The sequence below is a fragment of the Sciurus carolinensis genome, chromosome 16, assembly GCF_902686445.1.
Source record: "Sciurus carolinensis chromosome 16, mSciCar1.2, whole genome shotgun sequence".
NCBI lineage: Eukaryota > Metazoa > Chordata > Mammalia > Rodentia > Sciuridae > Sciurus > Sciurus carolinensis.
The window spans coordinates 48049139-48070342 of NC_062228.1; the positions used below are offsets into that span (position 1 = coordinate 48049139).

General features: G+C 38.6%; 1 protein-coding gene and 1 pseudogene across 2 annotated transcripts in view; both read left to right on the forward strand.

Annotated features, from left to right (window-relative positions):
- The first annotated feature begins 9342 nt into the window (after positions 1 to 9342).
- Positions 9343 to 21204, forward strand: part of LOC124967179 (zinc finger protein 540-like) — a 29628-nt gene continuing 17766 nt past the window's right edge. The window contains exons 1-2 of one of the 2 annotated variants that reach the window (XM_047529272.1): positions 9343 to 10293; positions 10876 to 10932. The gene's annotated coding sequence lies outside the window, so the exon portion shown is untranslated. The remainder of the gene's footprint in view (positions 10294 to 10875; positions 10933 to 21204) is intronic. The other variant, XM_047529271.1, reaches the window with a different exon arrangement.
- Positions 10311 to 20650, forward strand: LOC124966105 (eukaryotic translation initiation factor 4H-like; annotated as a pseudogene).

Genomic DNA, 21204 nt, shown 5'->3' on the forward strand with positions numbered 1-21204 from the left:
ACTAAGCATAGAGTTATCACATAAGTCAGCAATTCTACTCTAGGGATGCAAGAGAATTGAAAACATTGTTTGAAAACTTGTGTTCACACAAGTTTGTACACAATGCTCCTAGAACGATTATTCATAATGACCAAAAAGTGAACTTAGTTATCTACCCGTGCAACAGAATAATGTTCAGCAACAAAAGAATGACAGACTGACACTTGATACAGCATGAATTAACCTTGAAAACATGTCAAGGAAGAATCAGTCACATATACAAAATACATATATTATATGATTCTATTCATATAAAATTCCCAGAACAAGAAATTCTACAGAAATAGAAGATTAGTAGTTGCTTGGACCTGGAGGGTTTGAGATCAATTGGGAATGACGACTGATGGGCATAGAATTTCTTTTTTAGGTGACAAAAATGTTCTAAAATGAGATTGTGAGAATGGTTGCATGACTGGGAATATTCTAAAAATTAGTGAATATTTTAAATGGGAGCATTTCACATTAATTGCATTTTCAATAAAACTTTTTCAACAAGGTACAAAGCCTGTCCACTAAAATTTACAAAACGGGCTAGGGTTGTCGCTCAGTGGTAGAGCGCTTGCCTAGCATGTGCGAGGCACTGGGTTCAATCCTCAGCACCCCATAAAATAAATAAATAAAATAAAGGTAAAAGTCCATCTATGACTAAAAAATAAAATGTATAAAACATTAGCGAGAGAAACTTAATAAAGACCTAAAAAAATGGAAAGACAGACACACTGTGTTTGTGAACTGGAAAACTTTGTATTTGCTAAGCTGTCCTTTACATTTTCATATGAATTTTAGAATCAGTGCCTCTATCTCTGCCAGAAAGCCAGACTGAATTTTCACTGGGATGATGTTCGATCCCTAGCTCAATTTTGGAAGAATCACTATCTTAAGTCTGTTTTCTTTCTGTTGGCATAATAGAATACCATTAGGTCTTGAGGTCTGAGCCCTCAGGAATTCGATTAGCACCCTTACCAAAGAAACCCAAGAGAAACGCTTCATACCTCCACTACTCGGGGACACACCAAGAAGGCACCGCCTGTGAGGAACTAGGCCTTCATCAGACAGTGAATCTGCAAACACCTTGATTTTGGACCTTTCAGTCTCCAGAACTGTGAGAAATGAATTACTGTTGTTTATAACCCAACCAGTTTATCGTATTTTGTTATAGCAGCTCAGACAGAGTAAGACAATGACCTTTATTAGGTTGAGGACGTTTTTCTCTATTCCAACCTCTTTGAGTATTTTTATCATGAAGAGATGTTAAATGCTTCTTCCTGTGTCTTTGTGTTAATCAAGCTGATTTTCTCTTTATTTTATTAATGTGGTATATTACATTGATTTTTGCATGTTAATCCAAACTTGAATTCTTGGGTCTCCACTTATTTATTCATGTCTATAGTCTGTTTTGTGTTGCTATAAGAAATACCCAAGACTAGGGACTTTATAAAGAGGTTTATTTGAGTTTGGTGAACCTGGTGGCTGGAATGTCCAAACAGTATGGTGCTGGTATCCTGGCAAGGGCCTCCTGGCGGTCTCATACCATGGTGGAGAAACAGTGAGAAATGGAAGTGATGACTTTCTGAGGTAACCTAGAGGGATTCAGGGATCAGGCTTGCTGTTTTTATAACAATCTATTTTCCTCTTGGGTCCCATGGTAACTACATTAATCCCTTCTGAGTATAGCACCCCCAGTGACCTAACCAACTTCCACAAGGTCCCACCTCTTAAAGGTTCCCCCATCTCAATACCACCACTAGGGACCAAGCTTCCCAGCACATGAACCTTGAGACAAACCATAGTACATAGTATATGAGGATTTTTGTGCCTGTTAGTTTTTTGTGGGTTTTTTGTTGGTGTTGTGTCAGGGATTGAACCCAGGGGTGCTTAACCTCTAACCCACATCCCCAAGCTCTTTTTTATATTTTTATCTAGAGACAGGGTGTCACTTAAGTTGTTCAGGGCCTCAGTAAATTGTTGAGGCTGGCTTTGAACTAGCAATCCTCCTGCCTCAGCCTCCCACAGGTGTGCACCATTGAGCACACCTTTTTAATTACTTGATATTAACACGTAGATATATCATTTGTTTTTATGTTTGTTTGCATCTAGTGATCATGCTAAGTGTTCAAATAACTTTAGAATTCCTTTGAATTTTCTGCATATACAAACCATGTCATCTGCAAATATTTCTCTACATCGTCTTTTTCAAGCTCTACATTTTTTCTTTTTCCTGTCTTACTGTACTGGTTTGAGCCTCCAGTATGATCTCAAGTGTAGTAGTTATAGAAGATTTCCTCGTTTCATTCTCTCTAGTAAACCATCAAGTGTTACCTGAAGATTATTTTAAAATGCTCTTAATCAGATTGAGTTCATTTCCTTCTACACTAATTTTGTTGACAGTTTTTCTTTTTTCTTTTTTCTTTTTTTTTTTTTTTTGGAGGTATTGGAGATTGAACCCAGGGCTTTTTTCATGCTAGGCATGCACACTACCGACTGAGCTATATCCCAAGCCATGTTGACAGTTTTTGTGATGATAAATACTGGATTTTTCAAATGTACTACTGTCAAATATGACATGATCATATTTTTCTCCTTTATTCTGCTAAACTGGTAAATTACATTGGTTTTTGAATGTTAAGCCATTTTACATTCCTGGAGTAAATTCTATTTGGTCAGCAGTTATTTTCTTTATTATTTGCTGAATTTGGTTAACTATATTGTTTAATAGTTTGCATCTATGAGAGAGATACTAGCCTCTAATTTTCCTTTCCTGAAATGTCCAAGGTTAGTTTAAAGTATTTTTAGCATAATAAGCTGGGAAGTAGTTCTTTTTCTGTTTGTTTGCAAGAATTTGTACTTGGTATTTTTAATTCCCTCAAACATTTAGAATTCATGAAGGAAAATATGTAGGTTGGGCTGGGGCTGGGGCTCAGAGGTAGAGCATTCGCCTTGCATGTGTGAGGCACTGGGTTCGATCCTCAGCACCACATAAAAATAAAGGTATTGCGTCCATTTACAACTAAAATATTTTAAAATAATAAAATATGTAGGTCTACTTGAATCACAGAGTTTAACTTATTTTAAAGTAGTTTTCTTTGTAGTAAAGTGATATGCTGTGTGTGTGTGTGTGTGTGTTACTAGGGATCAAACCTAGGGGTCTTGCACATGCTGAGTAAGTGCTCTGCCACTGGGCCACATCCCCAGTGGTCTGTTTTTAAGTCTTACTTACCTGCAGTCACCTTCTTTGTGTGTGGGAGGCGGGCAGTGGGTAGGTGTGTTGGGGAACAGCCTAGAGATTTAACCCAGAGGCACTGAACCCTGAGCTAAATCCTCAGCACTTTTTGGGGGGTGGGGGAGCAACCAGGGATTGAACTCAGGGGCACTCAACCATTGAGCCACATCCCCAGCCCTATTTTGTATTTTATTTAGAGATAGGGTCTCACCAAGTTGCTTAGCACCTCGCCATTGCTGAGGCTGGCTTTGAACTTGATATCCTCCAGTCTCAGCCTCCTGAGCCGCTGGGATTACAGGCATGCGCCACTGTGCCTGGCTCCCCAGCACTTTTCATTTTTTTTCATTTGAGACAGGGTCTCACTAAACTTATGGCCTCACTGAGTAACTGAGGCTGACCTTAAACTTGTGATCCTCCTATTTCAGCCTCCCAAGCTGCAGGGATTACAGGTGTGTGTAACCGTGCCAGCTTGCAACCACTTCTGCCAGGAGAGGTGAGAAATGAACTCACCTTTCTGTGCCCCCTTGATAACAAGGCTGTGTGCTGAGTAACAATGTCACTGATCAGCCTTCCAGAAATTGTTTTAAACCTTGCTCCTATCCAGATCTCTACTCTCAGTTTAAGGAATATGGATTTAAAAATAATATTGAAGTTTGATCTCATATTCATAGATATAAATTTTCAATTAAAATTTCATACAAGTGATTAAAGAGACATATCTTAGTCCATTTGTGCTCCTTTGACAGATCATAGGTAATTTATCAAGAACAGAAACTTACTGGCTTACTGCTCAAGAGTCTGGTAAGTCTAATATCAAGGCACTGGCAGGTGTGGCAATTCTGATTCTAAGATGGTACCTTTATTTTGTCCTTAGATGACCTAAGATAAAGTGGCAAAGAGACCAAAGAGGGCTAAATTCACCTTTTTATAAAAGCATTAATCCCACCTGTGAGGGATCACGTCTCTCAATCATTAGTACTGTTACAGTGGCAATTAAATTTCAGTATAAGTTTTAGTGGGACAGACATTCAAATGGTAGCAAGAAACAAGGCCTGGTAGAAGTTTAAATGATTTTCTAGAACTGGTTTATTTGAATCTCTGCAGAATTTTGTGGTAGGAAGATAGAGCTATGGGTATGGCTCTTCCCCAGTATAATTATTGCTCGCTTTCCAGACAGAGCACAGCCCACTATTTGATCTACAACCTATAGCCCAATATCAGAGCCACCAGTGCCCTCTACTTCTATCTAAAAACTACAAAAATATTGGCTCACAGGAAAAACAGCACACTATTTTTAGAGTGGAAATTTGAAGCCCTTGAGCTACAGGGCAGAGCAGAAGGCTAGCTGGGGCACAAAGCCAGGAAACTAGACTGACTGGTCTGTCCCAGAGGAGGCTTACGTCACATTCATTTAGAAGTTGCTTTTCTTTTCCAAACTGTTCTGTTCCCATGGTTTCATTTTCATTTTTTCCAGCTATGTTTATATATCCATGAAATAACTGACGATTATATGTGACATTTAAAAAGTGAATTATTAGTAATCTACATATGAATATTTGTTTTTTAATACTTGAACTCTGGATTTTAATATTTGAATTGTTATGTAAGTATATATAATCTGGCACTGCAGATTATGGAAAATCAATTTATTATGAATATAAGTATTTTCAGTAATATTATCATCAGAATATCATAAAGTTAACATAATGTTCAGAAAATTTGTTATCCATGTGGGAAAGACAATAGATTCTTACTTCACATTAGTTGAAAAAAATAATTCAGTAGGCTTAAGTATGGTAATATAAAAGATAATTATTTAACTCTGTTAAGAAAACAAAATATCTTTACGACTTTATACTAGGAAAGAGTTTCTTAAACAGAATTTCTAATATTTAAAGGGATGGTAAATATTTTTATTGGTCAAAAAGACACCATTAAGAAGGTGAAAGCCAAGTCATGAACTAGGATACCATTGCAAAACTATAAACCAAAGGTAAGTATCCAGAGGATAAAAAATAATTGACACAACTGTATAAGAAAATGACAAAATAGTAGCAAGAACAATAGCCAAAATATTTGAGTGGAAATAGCAATAGCCAATAAATATAAAGTTGCTCAACTTCATTAATCCAGGAAATGTAAATTATGACCAACATGACAGACATATTTTGCTAACAGCTAATTGACCCCCCCCTCAAAAAAAAGGTGTTGTGTTGTCAAGGACCTGGAACAACTCTAAATCATGCTGGAACTAGTGTTTAGTGTTTAAATGATTCTGGAAGGTATTTGATATCACCTAGAGAAGCTGTAGTGGCAGAGGCTCTAAAAGTAAATCCTACTTTTAGGAATTATACTCTAGAGTTATCCTAACACATACACACTTTTAAAGGCACACACAACTGTTCAAAGTAGCACCATTAGTGATGGGCTGGGTGCTGGGAACTAACTCAAATGTCCAAATAAAAATTAGCATATGCACACAGTAGAATACCACCCAGCAGCAAAAAAATGAACTAAGTAGATTTATGGAAAAAATACCCAGAACATAATCTTGGGTTTAAAAAACAGTGATAGACTAGGTATAGTGGTGCACAACTGTAATCCCACTGACTCAAGAGGCCAATGCAGGAGGATCAAAAGTTTAAGGTCAGCCTTAGCAAGTTAGCAAGGCCCTGCACAACTTAGTGAGACCCTATCTCAAAATTTAAAACAAGGGGCTGGGGAGATAGCTCAGTAGGTAGAGTGCTTGCCTTGTAAGCACAAGGCCCTGAGTTCGATCCCCAGCACCAAAAAAAAAAAAATTTAAAACAAAAAAAAAAACAACAGTGCTGGGCACAGTGGTCCACACCTGTAATCCCAGTGGCTCAGGAGGCTGAGATAGAAGGATCATGAATCCAAAGCCAGCCTCAGCAATTTAGCAAGGCTCTAAGCAAATGAGCAAGACCTTATCTCAAAATAAAATATAAAAAGGGTTGGGGATGTGGCTTAGTGGTTAAGCGAACCTGGGTTCAATCCCAGGTACCAAAAATAAAAAGGGTTGGGGGTACAGCACTTGATGGTAAAGCACCCTTGGGTTCAATCCCCAGTATCAAAAAAAAAAAAAAAAATGAAAACAGAAGTGACAGAATACATAGAATGACATTTCACAAAACTTCAAACACCTGCAAATGTGAACTATTTGGGGGGATATGGGAAGGTAAATATAAGGAGAAAATCAGAATGAGTAACACTAAGTTCAAATGATAGTTACCTTTGTGGTAACGAAAAACAGGACTGGTTGGGAAAGAACATATAAGAGGCCTTAATGGAATTGACAATCTTTTTCTTGACCTGGTTTATCGAGCAGGCATAGGCACAGACCTGTACAGTGTAATAATTTTATTCACTCAACTGCACTTGTGTTTATGTGTACATTTGTGTGTGGAATTTTAAGCTAGAGAGTGAGTTCAAAATGAAATGGGGAGAAAATAATGACAGCTGAAGAATCATTTTAGTTGGTTCAGGCCAAAAAATTCTCTTAAAACACACCTTAAAGAGTACAGCAGAACAAGAAAAGAAACCCTTAAAATATATTTAAGAGAACTTGATGAAGATAAAACTAGAAAATAATATAAAATTAAAGAGCACAAGTAACTAGGACACAGTTATGAAAAAATGATCATTATCATAGAAAACAGCAAGACTTGTGTTTACAGTACTCTGTAATGACCCACACATTTATTCCCCATCACATTCCAAAACAGCAATGAGAGCAAAAGCAAATGAGAGAGGGATACTACAATGAATAAGAAAATTTGAGAAATTCTGGTACCAAAAGGACATGAGTGACATAAGAGGGGCAATTCACTGTGCAAAACCCAAGTCCCAGCTGAGCATGACGACACACACCTGTATAATTCCAGCAACTGAGACAGGAGGATCCCAATTTAAAGGCCAGCCTCATCAACTTACTGAGACCCTGTCTTCAAAATTTAAAAAATAAAAACTGGGAGTGTGGCTCAGTGGTAAAGCACCCTGGGTTAAATCCCCAGTGCCAGGAAACAACAAGCCCAAGGTCCGGAATCCACAGAAAGGGCCTTTGGTGAGGTGCACGTGAGGTTGAAAGTTTATACCAACTTGTAGCCCTGCCTCTCCCACTTCACTCTGCTTCCTTGCATAATCAAATATATTAGGTGGTTTGATCTCTGGATAAACTGATCTGGACAAGATATAGGGCCAACTGAGGCACAGATAGACAACAAACCACACTCAGAAGCCTTCTTGGTCTCTTTTCCCAGATACCAGCAACTCAACACTTAGCCCACACAGGTGGAAGTCCTCTAAGGAGAAATTAAATGGCAAAGAGATTAGACCTCAGTGGATCTTGCAAAGAAAAGGCTATAGGACTCTTGTCAGTTGACAAGCTCTAACTCATGATTAGAAAGACCACCATGTATTTGAGAAAAATTCCAATATGAAAGGAAGAGAATAATTCAAACAGGGAAAAGGAATTTAGTCATAAGAGAGAGTACATGGAGCCATGATAACTTCAAATAAATAATAATGAATGTAATTATAAATTAGTAATTCATATGGTTATGAATCAAGCACTAAACATACTGTATAATATTTCAAAATATGTAATTATGTAAGGGAAAATACTGTATCCATACAGAACAGAATAATATGAAGATGGAAAAAGCAAAAACCAGAAAAGAGCTCTAGGAAAGTAAAATATGAATAATATAAAAATTAAATACTATTGAAAGATAAGGTTAATAAAATTTCAAAATCTCTTGAGTTGAATAAAGAGGTAAAAGAAAATAGGAGAAAAATATTTAGAGGCTCAACCCATGAAGTTCTATCAAATAATATAAATTCCAGCAAAAGAGAAGGAAGGAAGGAAGGAAGAATTCAGAAAATTTCTCAGCTCATGAATATGAGAATCTAGAGTGCTTGCCTGGTACCCAGCATAAAAACATTCAAAAAGAAAAAGATGTTCCACACACCCAGACACAAAATTATGAAATTTCAGTACACTGGGAATGTAACTGACACTTCCAGGAAGGCTGGGAACACAAGATTACACACAAATAGGGAACAGATGACAAGAGTCTTTTTATAAACATTAGCTACAAGATTATGAAGTAATGCCTTCAAATTCTGATTTGTAGAATTCTCACCCCAGCAAAAAATGTCCATGTAATAAAGATATTTTCACACAACTTCCAACTTAAAATATTTACATCAATATCATGCATTTTAAGAGAGCTGTTGTAGAGAGGCAGTCAGTAGTAATGAAAAATATGCAAAATCAGCAACACTTAGGACACAGGAATCAGATCAGGAAAAGGGACAAATGAAGCCTTAAAGCAATTCTATAATCCAGATGCGATATGAGATAAGGACTGTGAAAGAGATTCTGCAAGAACAAAAAAGTTACCGAATAAGATTTAAACTTTTAGAAAAAATATTGCTGAGTCTTACATATTTATTGTAATACCTGGAAAAGGGTAGCAATAGGAACACACACAGGGGCTGGGGTTGTGGCTCAGTGGTAGAGCACTTGCCTAGCATGTGTGAGGTACTTGGTTTGATTCTCAGCACTGCGTATAAATAAATGAATAAAATGAAGGTCTATCAATATATATACTGTTCCTTAAAAAAATAGGAATGCACACATACAAAAACCAGCATATACATTCAAGTCAGTTAAATCCAGGAGAAGCAAAAAATATAATTGGCTCCGAGGCCAAAAAAAATATGTAATCAGTTTATAAACGTCAACTATTGCTTTAACCAATAATTGTAATATAGCTGTATTTGAAGGTGGGTCTGGAAAAGAGAAGATTCAAAGTTCTTGTTTTAAATGAAGTCTGAAGTTTTCATCGTTAAATATGACGTCTTTTTTTTTCAGTTGTAGATGGACAGAATACCTTTATTTTATTTATTTTTATATGGTGCTGAAGATCCAACACAGTGCCTCCCACGTACGAGGCAAGCACTCTACCACTGAGCTACAGCCTCAGCCTCAGCTTTTTTTTTTTTTTTTTAAGAGTTAAGATTTCTTATCTAAGAGTGACGCAGGAACTTGTTGGACTCATCTAAGTTTCCTATAGAATCCTGCTTGTTTCAACGTTTTGGTTTGAGGAGGGTACATTCTTATCCTAACACCTTGTAAGTGACGATAAATCTTACTTCCTCCTTTACAATTTTGCCTTAAATTATTTTCTCTAATTGTCAGTCTTGAAGGCAACCTAACCAACCTGGAGTTCATCAGAATGCCACACCCAGTAATCCACACAGTCCCCGTGGAAAACAACCAGAAGCACTAGGTGTCAAAACCATCCCATCTGGTGGGGCGCATTCTCAGATAAACATAGTCTCAGGCGTGCGACAAACCAAGTCACAACCGCACAGACTCCTACATCTGCGTCAGAGTTGAGCTTAACTGCGCAACATTCTCTGCGCAGTCATTGCAGTACATCATTCAAATCACGCAGCAGCCCCACGCACAGGGGGGGAAAATGCAGTCCAATCTTCACACACGCGGTTTGGTACACTGACACCCAATCTCACTAGGGAACACTGGCACCCGGACAACCCGCGGTCAGCTCCGTCGTCCGGATTGAGGCGAAGAACCCCGCCACTGCGAGAGGCGTGGGAGGCGTGGGAAGCGCGTGCACTGCCTTTTGCGCCTGTGCGCTCCACAGTGCACCTAGAATTCCCGGCAGTCTCCGCGGCACGGCCCTCGAGAACCTGGACGCGGAGCCTATGACTAAAGAATAGCCTTGGTCTACGACTTTTCTCGGCCTTGAACTACATTTCCCAGAGGCTTCGGGCCCCTATTATTTTCTGCAGCATCAGTCACGAGTTGATCTTGCAGGTCTGAGTCAGCCCGCGCCTTCGGTCGTCAGCCGCCCGCTCCCTGCGCTGAGGAGGCTGAGGAGGCTCTGACGAGGCTCTGACGAGGCTCAGGGCTTGGACCTGAACTGATACTGGCACGTCGCGGAGCTCCAGCACCGCTGTCCTGGAGCCCCCCACTGCTTGAGATGGTGAGCCCCGTATCCCCATGGCCGCGGATTTTCTGAGAGGAATGAATGCGGGCAGGGCAGGTGTGACTGTTGACTGGAACGAGTAGGGGAGGGCTTGGGGCTTGGCCTGGCTTGTGGGGATGGAGCCTCTGGCTCCTTTACGTTTCAAGTGGGTTCGAGCGTGTTGGCGCGGGTTGGCGCAAGGTTGAGCTCATGTGGCAGTAATTTGATGCAGGGCCCTTTGTGGCGCAGCTCATATCCAAATGCGAGATTGATTCTTGACCTCAGCTCTGAAATCAGCTGCAGAAAAAAATCCTAAGGGGGATGTTGAAGGTGGAACCCCAGAATGAAGGTCCTCAACGAAACGTTGGGGCTTGGACTCAGGGCGGGCAGCTGGGGCTTTAAGGACACGTAGGGACAGTTCCATGGAAAAGGTTAAGGGCAGCTTTCAGCATGGCTAATCTCGGGACGCCAACAGGCTAGTCTTCCCTTGCGCATGCGTGCGGAGTCGTGCCGTGATGGTAGCAGAGACTGGGTTCAAAAAAGGTCAGATGGCTCACGCATCCATATTTTTTCCCTCGCCGGCCCTGCCATTCTCAAAAGAAGGCTGGTGAGGAGGAGAGGAGAATCATTGCTGCATATCTGAAAAATAAATTCAAGGTGAGGTTTGCTTACTTTTTGTTCCACAAATTGCATTTTGTTTTTCAGAATATGGAAACGTCTGGAATCCTTCTGAAATGTAACATGTCCATTAATCTAGTCCTAAGTTTTCCTTCTACAGTGAGTCAGAGGTTGTAGGGGTAGATGCCACTCTTCATTGCAACCACCATGTCTTTCAGGTTATTTATATATTCATTTTGCAAATCTGTTTTTCCTTTTGACTCTCTTATAGAAATACAGCTCCAGAAAATATTAGACCATTATTTTAGGCAGTGACTTGTTAAAGAAGAAAATATACCTACTTGGAAATACATACCACATAGTCTTAATTTTCTGAACAGTCTTGAGTTAGAAAGCAGTGTAAGGTAGTGACAAGGACTTTGCTTTGAGACTTTCAGAAGTAAGAATTTGGTGGTTTGGAGCTGGGGTTGTGGCTCAGTGGCAGAGTGCTTGCCTGGCACGTGTGAGTCATTGAGTGCTGATTCTCAGCACTACATATAAATAAATAAAATAAAGGTTCATCAATGACAAAAAATATTTTTTAAAAATATTTGGTGGTTTGAGCAGGTCTGTTTAAACAAGGGTAGGCATCCAGCCTACTCCAGCAGCAATTCATAGTGAGGTTTTTGTACTACTAATCAGGCAGTATGAATTTGTTTTAGGATATACCTTTGTGTGGTGTATATATAAGCAGCAGTATGGTATTATGGCTAGGAGTATGGATGGAATACCTTGGGGAAACTCCTGGGTCTGAACACTTGCTAGATATGTGAGGTGTAGTAGTAGTTTATTCAACCTCTCTTTGCCATAGTTTCTTAACTGTAAAAATGAGAATAATAATAATAATGGTACCTACCTCATAGAAATATGAGGTTTAGATAAGTTAATAGTGTAAACTCCTTCAGACAATGTCTGGTACATTCTAAATCCTCAGTAAACACTACCTGTTATTCTGATGTGGTGATTCTGGGTCATTCAACCTCAGCTTTCTGTACATCAAGAACAAAAACAATGTGAAATTAATTTTTTGGCATCCACTGGTAAGAAAATGAAATGTTGAAGTCATATAGAAGAGCACTTAACTATAGGTCATTTCCTTTTATTTATATGTTTCCAGAAAACATCAACCCCTTGAAATTGTATACAGGAATTATTGAATATATCTGTTGTGTATATTCATGTGTGAAACTTGTACCTGATAATATGAAAATTGTTAATTTAATCAAAATGTTACAGAATAATATGCAGCTAATAAAAACCTTTAAAGATACAGTCATAGGAAATTATTTGTATGTAATGCTAAACCATATTAATAGTATGAATAAGAATTCTCAAGAAATTGTTAGATTACTTATGAGTCATTATTCATATTGTAATTTGAAGTAATTCTGCAAGAATTATATCTAAGCTGGTTGTTTAATGGAGATCATTTTTATTGAACATTGATTTTGTACCAAACACACTGATGTTTCTCTTGCCTATATTTGCTTAACTGTGACTGAAATTCTCACCCACCTAAATTTCGAACATTCAAAGAATTTTGATACGGAAAGTGTCTCATTGGATTAATGTGATATAGCAAAAGGATGTTCAAGAACAGTTACATGTTTACTTCAGTTCCTTGATTTCCTGTTGGAACCCATATGGGGTTGTTTCTTCAGTTCTCTCAATGAGCAAAACGCACATGGAACAAATTGTATCAATTAATTTAAAGGAGACAGAGGACTGCAAGTTAGTCATAGGTTTATTTTACCTCTGTACATATTAAAAAGGAAATACCCATAATCCTCATTTGATTTGACAAGCCTTCCAAATATTCAAAACCTTTAAAGATGATAGAGATGTCTATTGCCAAGATAGCAAATTAAATAGAACAGTCATCTGAATCGCTTAAATGTTTTTGAGATTTCCAGTTACTCTCAAAAGCTGTGTGGTGGCCATACCTGTAGTTCCAGTGACTTGGGACGTTAAGGCAAGAGAATCACAAGTTCAAGGTCAGCCTGTGCAACTTAGTGAGGCCCTGACTGTAAATAAAATAAAATAAAAGGACTGAGGATACAGCTTAGTGAAAGCACTCCAGGTTCAATCCCTAATATAAAAGAAAAAAAATACTCTCAGATTTTAGCAATAATCTCTGAAATTCAAGTATCTTTCAAAAACTCTTGTAGGGCTGGGGTTGTAGCTCAGTGGTAGAGTGCTTGCCTTGCACATGTGAGGCACTAGGTTTGAATCTCAGCACCACATAAAAAAATAAAGATATTGTATCCATCTACAACTAAAAATATTTTTAAAAAAACTCTTACAGAAACAATTCCAAGAAAAGATTCTTAATAATAGAAAAAAAGAATAAGATAGTAATAACTACAATTATTCATATACCTTGTATTGAACAGGGTAATAAGATTAAGCCTTTAGGTCACGCACCATGGTGCATGTGGCCTGGGAGGCTGAGGCCAGAGGATTGCAAGTTCAAAGCAACCCTCAGGAGACCCTGTCTAAAAAAAATAAGAAGGCTTGGGGTGTGGCTCAGTGGTTAAGCACCTGGTACCAAAAATAATAATAATAATAATAAGCCTTCATTAATGCTCTTGATGTACCATTTGATCGCATCAAAAAATTTTTTTTCCCCCTGAGGCTTGTCTTTCTGTTGCCCAGGCTGGCCCTGAACTCCTAACCTCAAGTAGTCCCCCTGCCTCAGCTTCCTAAGTAGGTGGGACTTCAAGAACTCACCACCATGCTGGGATCATATCAGAATTTTTGAGCCGGTTTAATGATGTAGAATATACCTCTTTCTTTGAAGCTGGGTAGGGGTTATCTTTTTTTCTGAGAAACTTTTTTGCTAATGTCATTAAGAAATACATTCTCCAAACTTAACTCTAAAATTCATAAATTAGCATTTTTAGCCATAATTGTAAATAAAGAAAACCTCAAATAATACAAAAAGAACTCTTAGAATTAATAAGTGGGTTTAGCAGAAGCGCAGGATACAAGCTCATATATAAAAGTTGTCATTTTTATATATACCATTAATGAACATTTAAAAGTTAAAGTTTGGGCTGGGGGTGTGGCACAGTGGTAGAGCACTTGCCTACATCTGAGGCCCTGGGTTCGATCCTCAACACCACATAAAAATAAATAACTAAAAAAAGGTATTGTGTCCATCTACAACTAAAAAATATATTTTAAAAAAATAAAAGTTAAATTTTTTTAAATGTACCATTTTCAGCTGGGCATGGTGATGCACACCTGTAATCCCAGCGACCTGGGAGGCTGAGGCAGGAGGAGCTCGAGTTCAAAGCCAGCCTCAGCAACTTAGTGAGGCCCTAAGTAACTCAGCAAGACCCTGTCTCTAAATAAAATATAAAAAAGGCAGGCTGGGGAGATAGCTCAGCTGGTAGAGTGCTTGCCTTCCAAGCACAAGAGGCCCTGAGTTCAATCCCCAATATATATATAAAAGGCTGGGGATGCAGTTCAGTGGTTAAGTGCCCCTGCGTTCAATCTCCAGTACCAAAAAAAAGTACCATTTTCAATAACAACCCAAAAAGTGAAGTATTTAGAGATAAATCTAACAAAATATGCATCGAATCTTTATGAGGAAAACTGCAAAACACTGATGAAAGAAATAAATGTATTCATGTATTCACATGTAGATTTTTGTTCATGGATTAGACAATGTAATACTAATACACTGTCTTCTAATTTGATCTATATTCAGGTCAATCCCAATCAAAATGACAGCATTTTTGTAGATATCAACAAGCTGATTCTAACATTTTATGGAAAGTCAAAAGAACCAAAATAGCTAACATAATTCTGAAAGGATTCTGGGAGCTTCACTTTATTTCAAGACAATATAAAGGTACAATAATCAAGTACTTTAGTTTTGATCTGCTTTGTCCCTCAAAGGCCCATGTGTGAAAGCCTTGGTCCAAAGCTTGGCGATATTGGGAGACAGTGGAAACTTAAAAGGTGGGAGGTTTTATGTCATTGGGACTGTGCCCTCAAAGGGGACTGTGGAATTCCTAATCCCTTCCTCCTCTTTTTGCATCCTCCTCATGAGGGAGCAGCTTTGCTCTACCATGTTCCCCACCATGATGTGCCTCATCAGAGGCCCCAAAACAATGGGCCCAGTTGACCATGGACTGAAACCTCCCAAACTTGGAGCCAAAATAAGCATTTTATAAGTCAATTATCTCAGGTATTTGTTATCATGACAGAAAGCTAAACTATCAAGGTGATGTAGTATTGATGAGAGAATAATTCCAGATTAGGCTGAGCCCAGAAATAGACTCACATGTCATTTTTAACACTGATACAAAGGCAATTCAGTGGGAAAAGGACAGTCTTTTCAACAAGCAGTCCTGGAATAATGAAACATTCATATGCAAAAGGGGAAAAGAAAAAAAACTTGGTACAGCCTTCACCCTTTACCAAAATAACAACAACAAACAACCTCAAAAGGGATTGTAGACTTAAATGTAAAACATAAAACTCTGAAACTTCTAGAAGGCAGGAAAAAATCCTGTATGAATTTTGTTTGGCATTAAGTAGGTATTTTGTACAATATTCATTAGTTTGAATTTATCTAATATTTTTAATGCCTAGATTAAAGTTCCAGATTTCAGAGGGAAGGACCCTCATGGGTGATGTGCCTTGCCAGCATATCCTATGAGAGGGTAGAAATGTCTTAATTACTAATGGTAATTGATTTTTATGACTTGGTTTAGGAAATGTCTACAGTTTTCCACCATAAAGTTACTACTTTCCCCTTTGTAATTAAAATACATTTGATAAGACACACTTTGAGTCTGTACAGATAGATACCTGTTTCTCATTGAGCTTTCATTATCTAATTTTAACATTCATTGGTGGATCTTGCCTGTAACTTTTTTTTTTTTTTTTTTTTTTTTTTTTTTTTTTGCGGTGCTGGGGATTTGAACCCAGGGCCACTCAACCAACTGAGCTATATCCCCAGCCCAACTTTTTAAAAAATTTTTTTAAGTTGTAGTTGGACACAATACCTTTATTTTGCTTATTTATTTTTATGTGGTGCTGAGGCTTGATTCCAGTGCCTCATACATTCTAAGCAAGTGGTCTACCACTGAGCCACAACCCCATCCTTGTCTGTAACAATTATTACTGGGATGCATTCATGATTATTTTCTCTCTTCCTCATTCCTTCTGCATTTATTAATTGCATTTCTTCTAAAAGAAACTTTTGTACCCTCCCCCCCAATTCTTGCTTTATTCAATCATTTACATTTGTATAGATTCATAAATATTTCTTTATTATACTACATATAATCTAATACTATTATATATATATATAATCCAATATGGCTATTTATTTTGTTGGTCATGTTGTTCTGGCTGTGGCCATTGGGAGTTTTTTATATTAACTTCAATGTTCTTTTGACATAAGGATGCAAAAAATATTTTTAAAAGAGAATTTTAAAAAAAGGTATGGTACTTAAAAGGAAAAATTTACAAGACGGTCTCAACAGCCAATTTGTAGAGAAAAGAACCAGGAAACTTTAGGATGAATCAGTATAGCCCACACTGAGGCCTATAAAGGAAAAAGAAATTTTAAGATGTCTCAGAGCCACATATGTGAGGAATACTATTAAGTGTACCATCATATATAATACAATGACCACACTGTAAGGAGAAGAGGGAGGAAAAAGGCTGAAAAAAATATATGAATAATGGTTGAAAACATAATTGTGATGAAAAACATTAATCTGCATATTTAAAAAGCTTAATGAATTCCAAGTAAGATAAACATTGTTTTGAAAGACAGAGAAATATCTGAAAGCAACAATTTTAAAAAAAAGCTCAACCAGGCATGGTGTCACATGCTTGTAGTTGGCTACTCTGAGGGTTGAGATAGGAGGATCATTTGGGTAACAGTGAAACCCTATCTCAGGGAAAACAAAACAAACTCGTCACCTATAAGGGAGGCAGTGAGATTAAAGCTGTCCTCCTTTTTGAGTTGGGGTCTTGCTGCATTGCCCAGGCTGGCCTCTAACTTGCCATCCTCCTGCCTCAGGCTTCACAGTAGCTGGAATTACAGGTGACTTCTTAACCGGAAGGCAGTGGGATGACACGTTAAAAGTGCTAAAGAAAAAAACTCAACAAGGAGTTTTTAAAGCAAAACTGTTTGGAGACAACAAAGGCTGAGTGAATTACTAGCAAAACTGCCTAACAAGAAATACAAAAGGAAGTTTTTCAGGCTGAGGAAGTTAAAACAGTGCAATAGGATGAAAAAACTCCCCCAAGGAATATCCACCCTTGGAACATGTGAATGTTTACCATAAGTGGCAAATAGGCTTGTGGAAAGAAAAAGACCCAGGAAAGTAGAAAGAGCAAGAGAAAGGCAACCAGGTGAAACTGGAAGCAGAGGAGAACTGAAGTTGTGATGTGAGACCATTAGCCAGGGAATGAGATGGTATCCAGAAGCTCGGAAAGGTGATGAAACATTCTTCTCCAGAACCTCCAGAGAGAAGCAGACTGGTAACCTCTAAGTGTCACCCAGTGAGACCCATCAGAGACCAGGTCTTACAGAACTATAAGAGAATATTTCTGTCATTTTAATTTGTTATAGAATTTGTTATAGTAATAGTAAATCAATACAAGTAGTAATTCTGATGAACAACAAACAAGATGTGCCTATAAAGGTAATTATGTTGATAAATATAGAAGATACATTTTTCTCTTTTCCTTCAACTGAGTTTTAAAAATATATTGCACAAAATAATTACGAAAGTATATTCTGGTGCTTATAAAACAAAGATAACACACTAGAAAAAGAGCAAACTAAAGCAGAAAAAAGGAAATAATAACAAAGCAAAAAATAAGTGACTCAGGAAAAAAATTAGAGCAAAACTCTGGTTTCTTAAAAAGTCTATAAAACATACAAATGTTTAGCTCTATGTAACTTCCTAAAAATCTTGAGGATTTTTGTGTCTATCTTCACAAGGGATTTAGGATATTAGCTAGATTGACCAAGAAAAAAAGCAAAGTACTAAAAACAGGACGGAGGGAACATCTCTACCTACCTTATAAAATAAAAAGGATTATAAGGGTATGTTATAAATGACTGCAAAGACATTAGACAACTATTAGATGGTGTAAATAAATTTCTAGGATACAAATTACCAAAACTGAAGAAATTATAAAAAAAAATAAAATCTGAATGAACCTTTAATAAAGAGATGGGTTTTTAATTTAAAACTTTTTCACTAAGATAACTTCAGACTTATATAGCTGCACTGTAGAATTTTACTGAGCATTTAAGAAATAATAATAATCCCTCAGACTTTTCTAGAAAATAGGGAACTAAACACTTCCAAACCATCTACGAATCCATTATTACACAGCTACAAAAGCCAAATAAAGACAGAAGAAGAAAAGAATACCATAGACCAATATCTCTCATGAATATAGACACAAAAATCCTCAAAATTTTAGGAAGTTACATTGAGTAACACACACAAAAAAATGACCAATGGGATTTATCCTTGAAATATAGGGTTGATTTAACACGGTAAAAATCAATTCTGTCAACATAAAAAGCAAAACCACATGATATCTCAGTAACTGCCGAAAAGTATTTGGCATGAAGTTGACATTTATGCATGGGGGGAAAATCTCAGGTATGAATAAAAAGGGAAGTCCTTTAACATTATCAAGGGCACTTAAAAAAAAAAAAACAAAGAACTACAGCATTAATGATAAAAGAAAAAAAAAAAAAACTAAATGCTTTCCCTTTAGGATCAGGACTAAGAATGTTTGCTCCAACCACGTCTGTTTAGCATTTTGAAAAAAATATAAAAATCATCCAGATTGGAAAAAGAACTGAAATTGTCTATATTATCTGGAGGCATAATCATTTATGTAGAAAATCTTGAAGGAGTATAGACCTACCTACGAGAAATAGTAAAAAGGGTCACCAAGGTCATATACAAGATCTATATGTAAACACTAATTTTATTTCTATGTATTAGCAAGGAACAATGTGAAAATAAAATTAAAATTGTTTTCACACACATATCTAAAAGAATTAAATGGGACTAAAATTAAATGCAAGATGTGTAAACCAAGATACCACCAAAAAAATGCTAGAATAAAATGAAATATCGAAATAAATGTTTAGACAACCCATATTCTGAATTAAAAGACTGAAAGACAATATTAAGATGGCAGTACTGTGCAAAATGATTTGAGAAGTAAACATCATTCCATCAAAATCCCAGCTGCCTTTTTTTTTTTTTCTTCAGAAAATGGCAAGCTAACCCTAAAATCATATGAATATGCAAAGGACCGAGATTAGGCAAAGTGGTTTTTTAAAAAAAACACAGAGCTGCCTAGCATGCACAGGACCCTGGAGCTGATTCCCAGCACCCCACTCACCCACTCATCCACTCATCCACACACCCCCACGCACAGAACAAAAGAGGATTCATACCTCTTGATTTCAAAGCTTAATAGAGGGACTTAAATACCTACGACGTTGGCGCCTATGCCACCGCGCGGCAGTGGGTCCCGCGGCAATTCCGTGGCCATGGTTCCCGAAACCAAGAAGGAGCTGCCCATGGCGTCCCCCTACACAGCACATGTAGGAAATCTACCTTTTAACACGGTTCGCGGTGACACAGATGCTGTCTTTAAGGATCTCAGCATAGGGAGTGTGGCTTATCAGAGACACAAATTTAAAGGACTCTCCGTGAAATTGGATGACTTGAGTCCCTGCCCTCATGTACCATGGCGCACACACACTGTTGGGTGATCCGTCACTTCACGTGGACGCTGCAGAAGGCAGAAACAAGATAAAGATGGCTTTGGATTTAGGAAAGACGGACCAGAGGGCAGAGGAATGGGTGGCTGGGATTCCCGGGATGACATCAATTCCGGCTTCTGGGATGACGTAGGAGACGTGGGTAGTGGCCCGGATGACCCGCGAGCAGGCCCTCCAATGGGGAGTCGCTTCAGAGGTGACTCTCCCTTCCAGGGTCCAACGTGGGTTTCAGAGAATCAACAGAAGAGGACAGGGCGCAGAGATTGCGATACCTCTCAATCTAAGTGACCAGTCCCAACTGCACCATCCTCGGGGCAGCGAGACCCAGAGAGGAAGTCGTTCACAGCAATGAGCTCGCGGTCGGGAGGGAATGGGGCTGTGGGGCAGTCAGAGCAAGACCAGAGTCCGGTGGCCTGGACCAGCCGCCCTGCAGTCACCACTCTTGTGCCTGACATTGTCCTCCACGGAGCTTGTGGCTGCATGTCGGCTGTTAACGAGAGGTTTTAGGACATCCTTGGCTTCGATCGCTCTCGGGTGCCTGTTAGGTGCCCCCGCTTCCCATCTTCCTCCCGCCCCTTCTCCCTGCTCCTTGTTTTCAGCACACAGGGTCTGCAGGATGATGGCTGCGCCGTGTGTCCACCCAGCGGCCGTTTCACATTTTTCCTTCGCCTCCTCTTTTTTACTTTAGACACACCGGTCGGACTGCAGGCACTTCCTTTGATTTCCCTCAGTGCTTCTCTTCCGACCTGCAGGCTGGGTTCTAGGTTGTGTGACTTCCGGGACGAAGCGGAAGTTGTTGGCAGATTGATCAGCATCAAAAACAAACAAAAATTGGCACCTTGTTTTAAAACAAGGGAAAATACTTGCGGATCCCTGCAGATTCCTTCCTGCTCCTATTTAAAAGGGTCTTATCATCATCGCCCTTCCTAGGTGGACTGCCCTGGTCGTAGAGGCTCATCTCAAGGAAAGCCCAAAGAAGAGTAGCGGAAGTCTGATGGGCGCCCAGGTGGTAGTGCTGTGTGCCTTCACGCGGTTTCGCCACCGTTCTTTCAAGACCGTGTCAGAGTAATCCTTCCTGACTTTAGTGTAGCCGGCAGCCACTAATGTGATTCCTCCAGGTGGCGCTAAGCCGTGGCATTGTGCTGAGGTGGCTTTTCCCCGCCTGGGTCTTGTCTGTTTACCCCTCTCCGCTGTGTCCATCTGTTCCCTAGTAAAAGTAACATAATGAGAGACTGTGCTTCCCACCACCCTATGAATTCATAGTGAAAACGGACCTAAAATCCAGTACTTTACTCTATTTCATTTGCAGAATTGAATTTTTTTTAACTATATATAGCTGTCAAAACCCGTAATAGCTGTAGATAATCATAATTGTCTCGGTTTGCTGCCTAATGTTTGGGACAGTCTATTGTTGCCGTGTTCAGTGTTTAGCACTCTCCTGGAGGTAAGGTGTTAGGCAATAGCATTTGACCTTG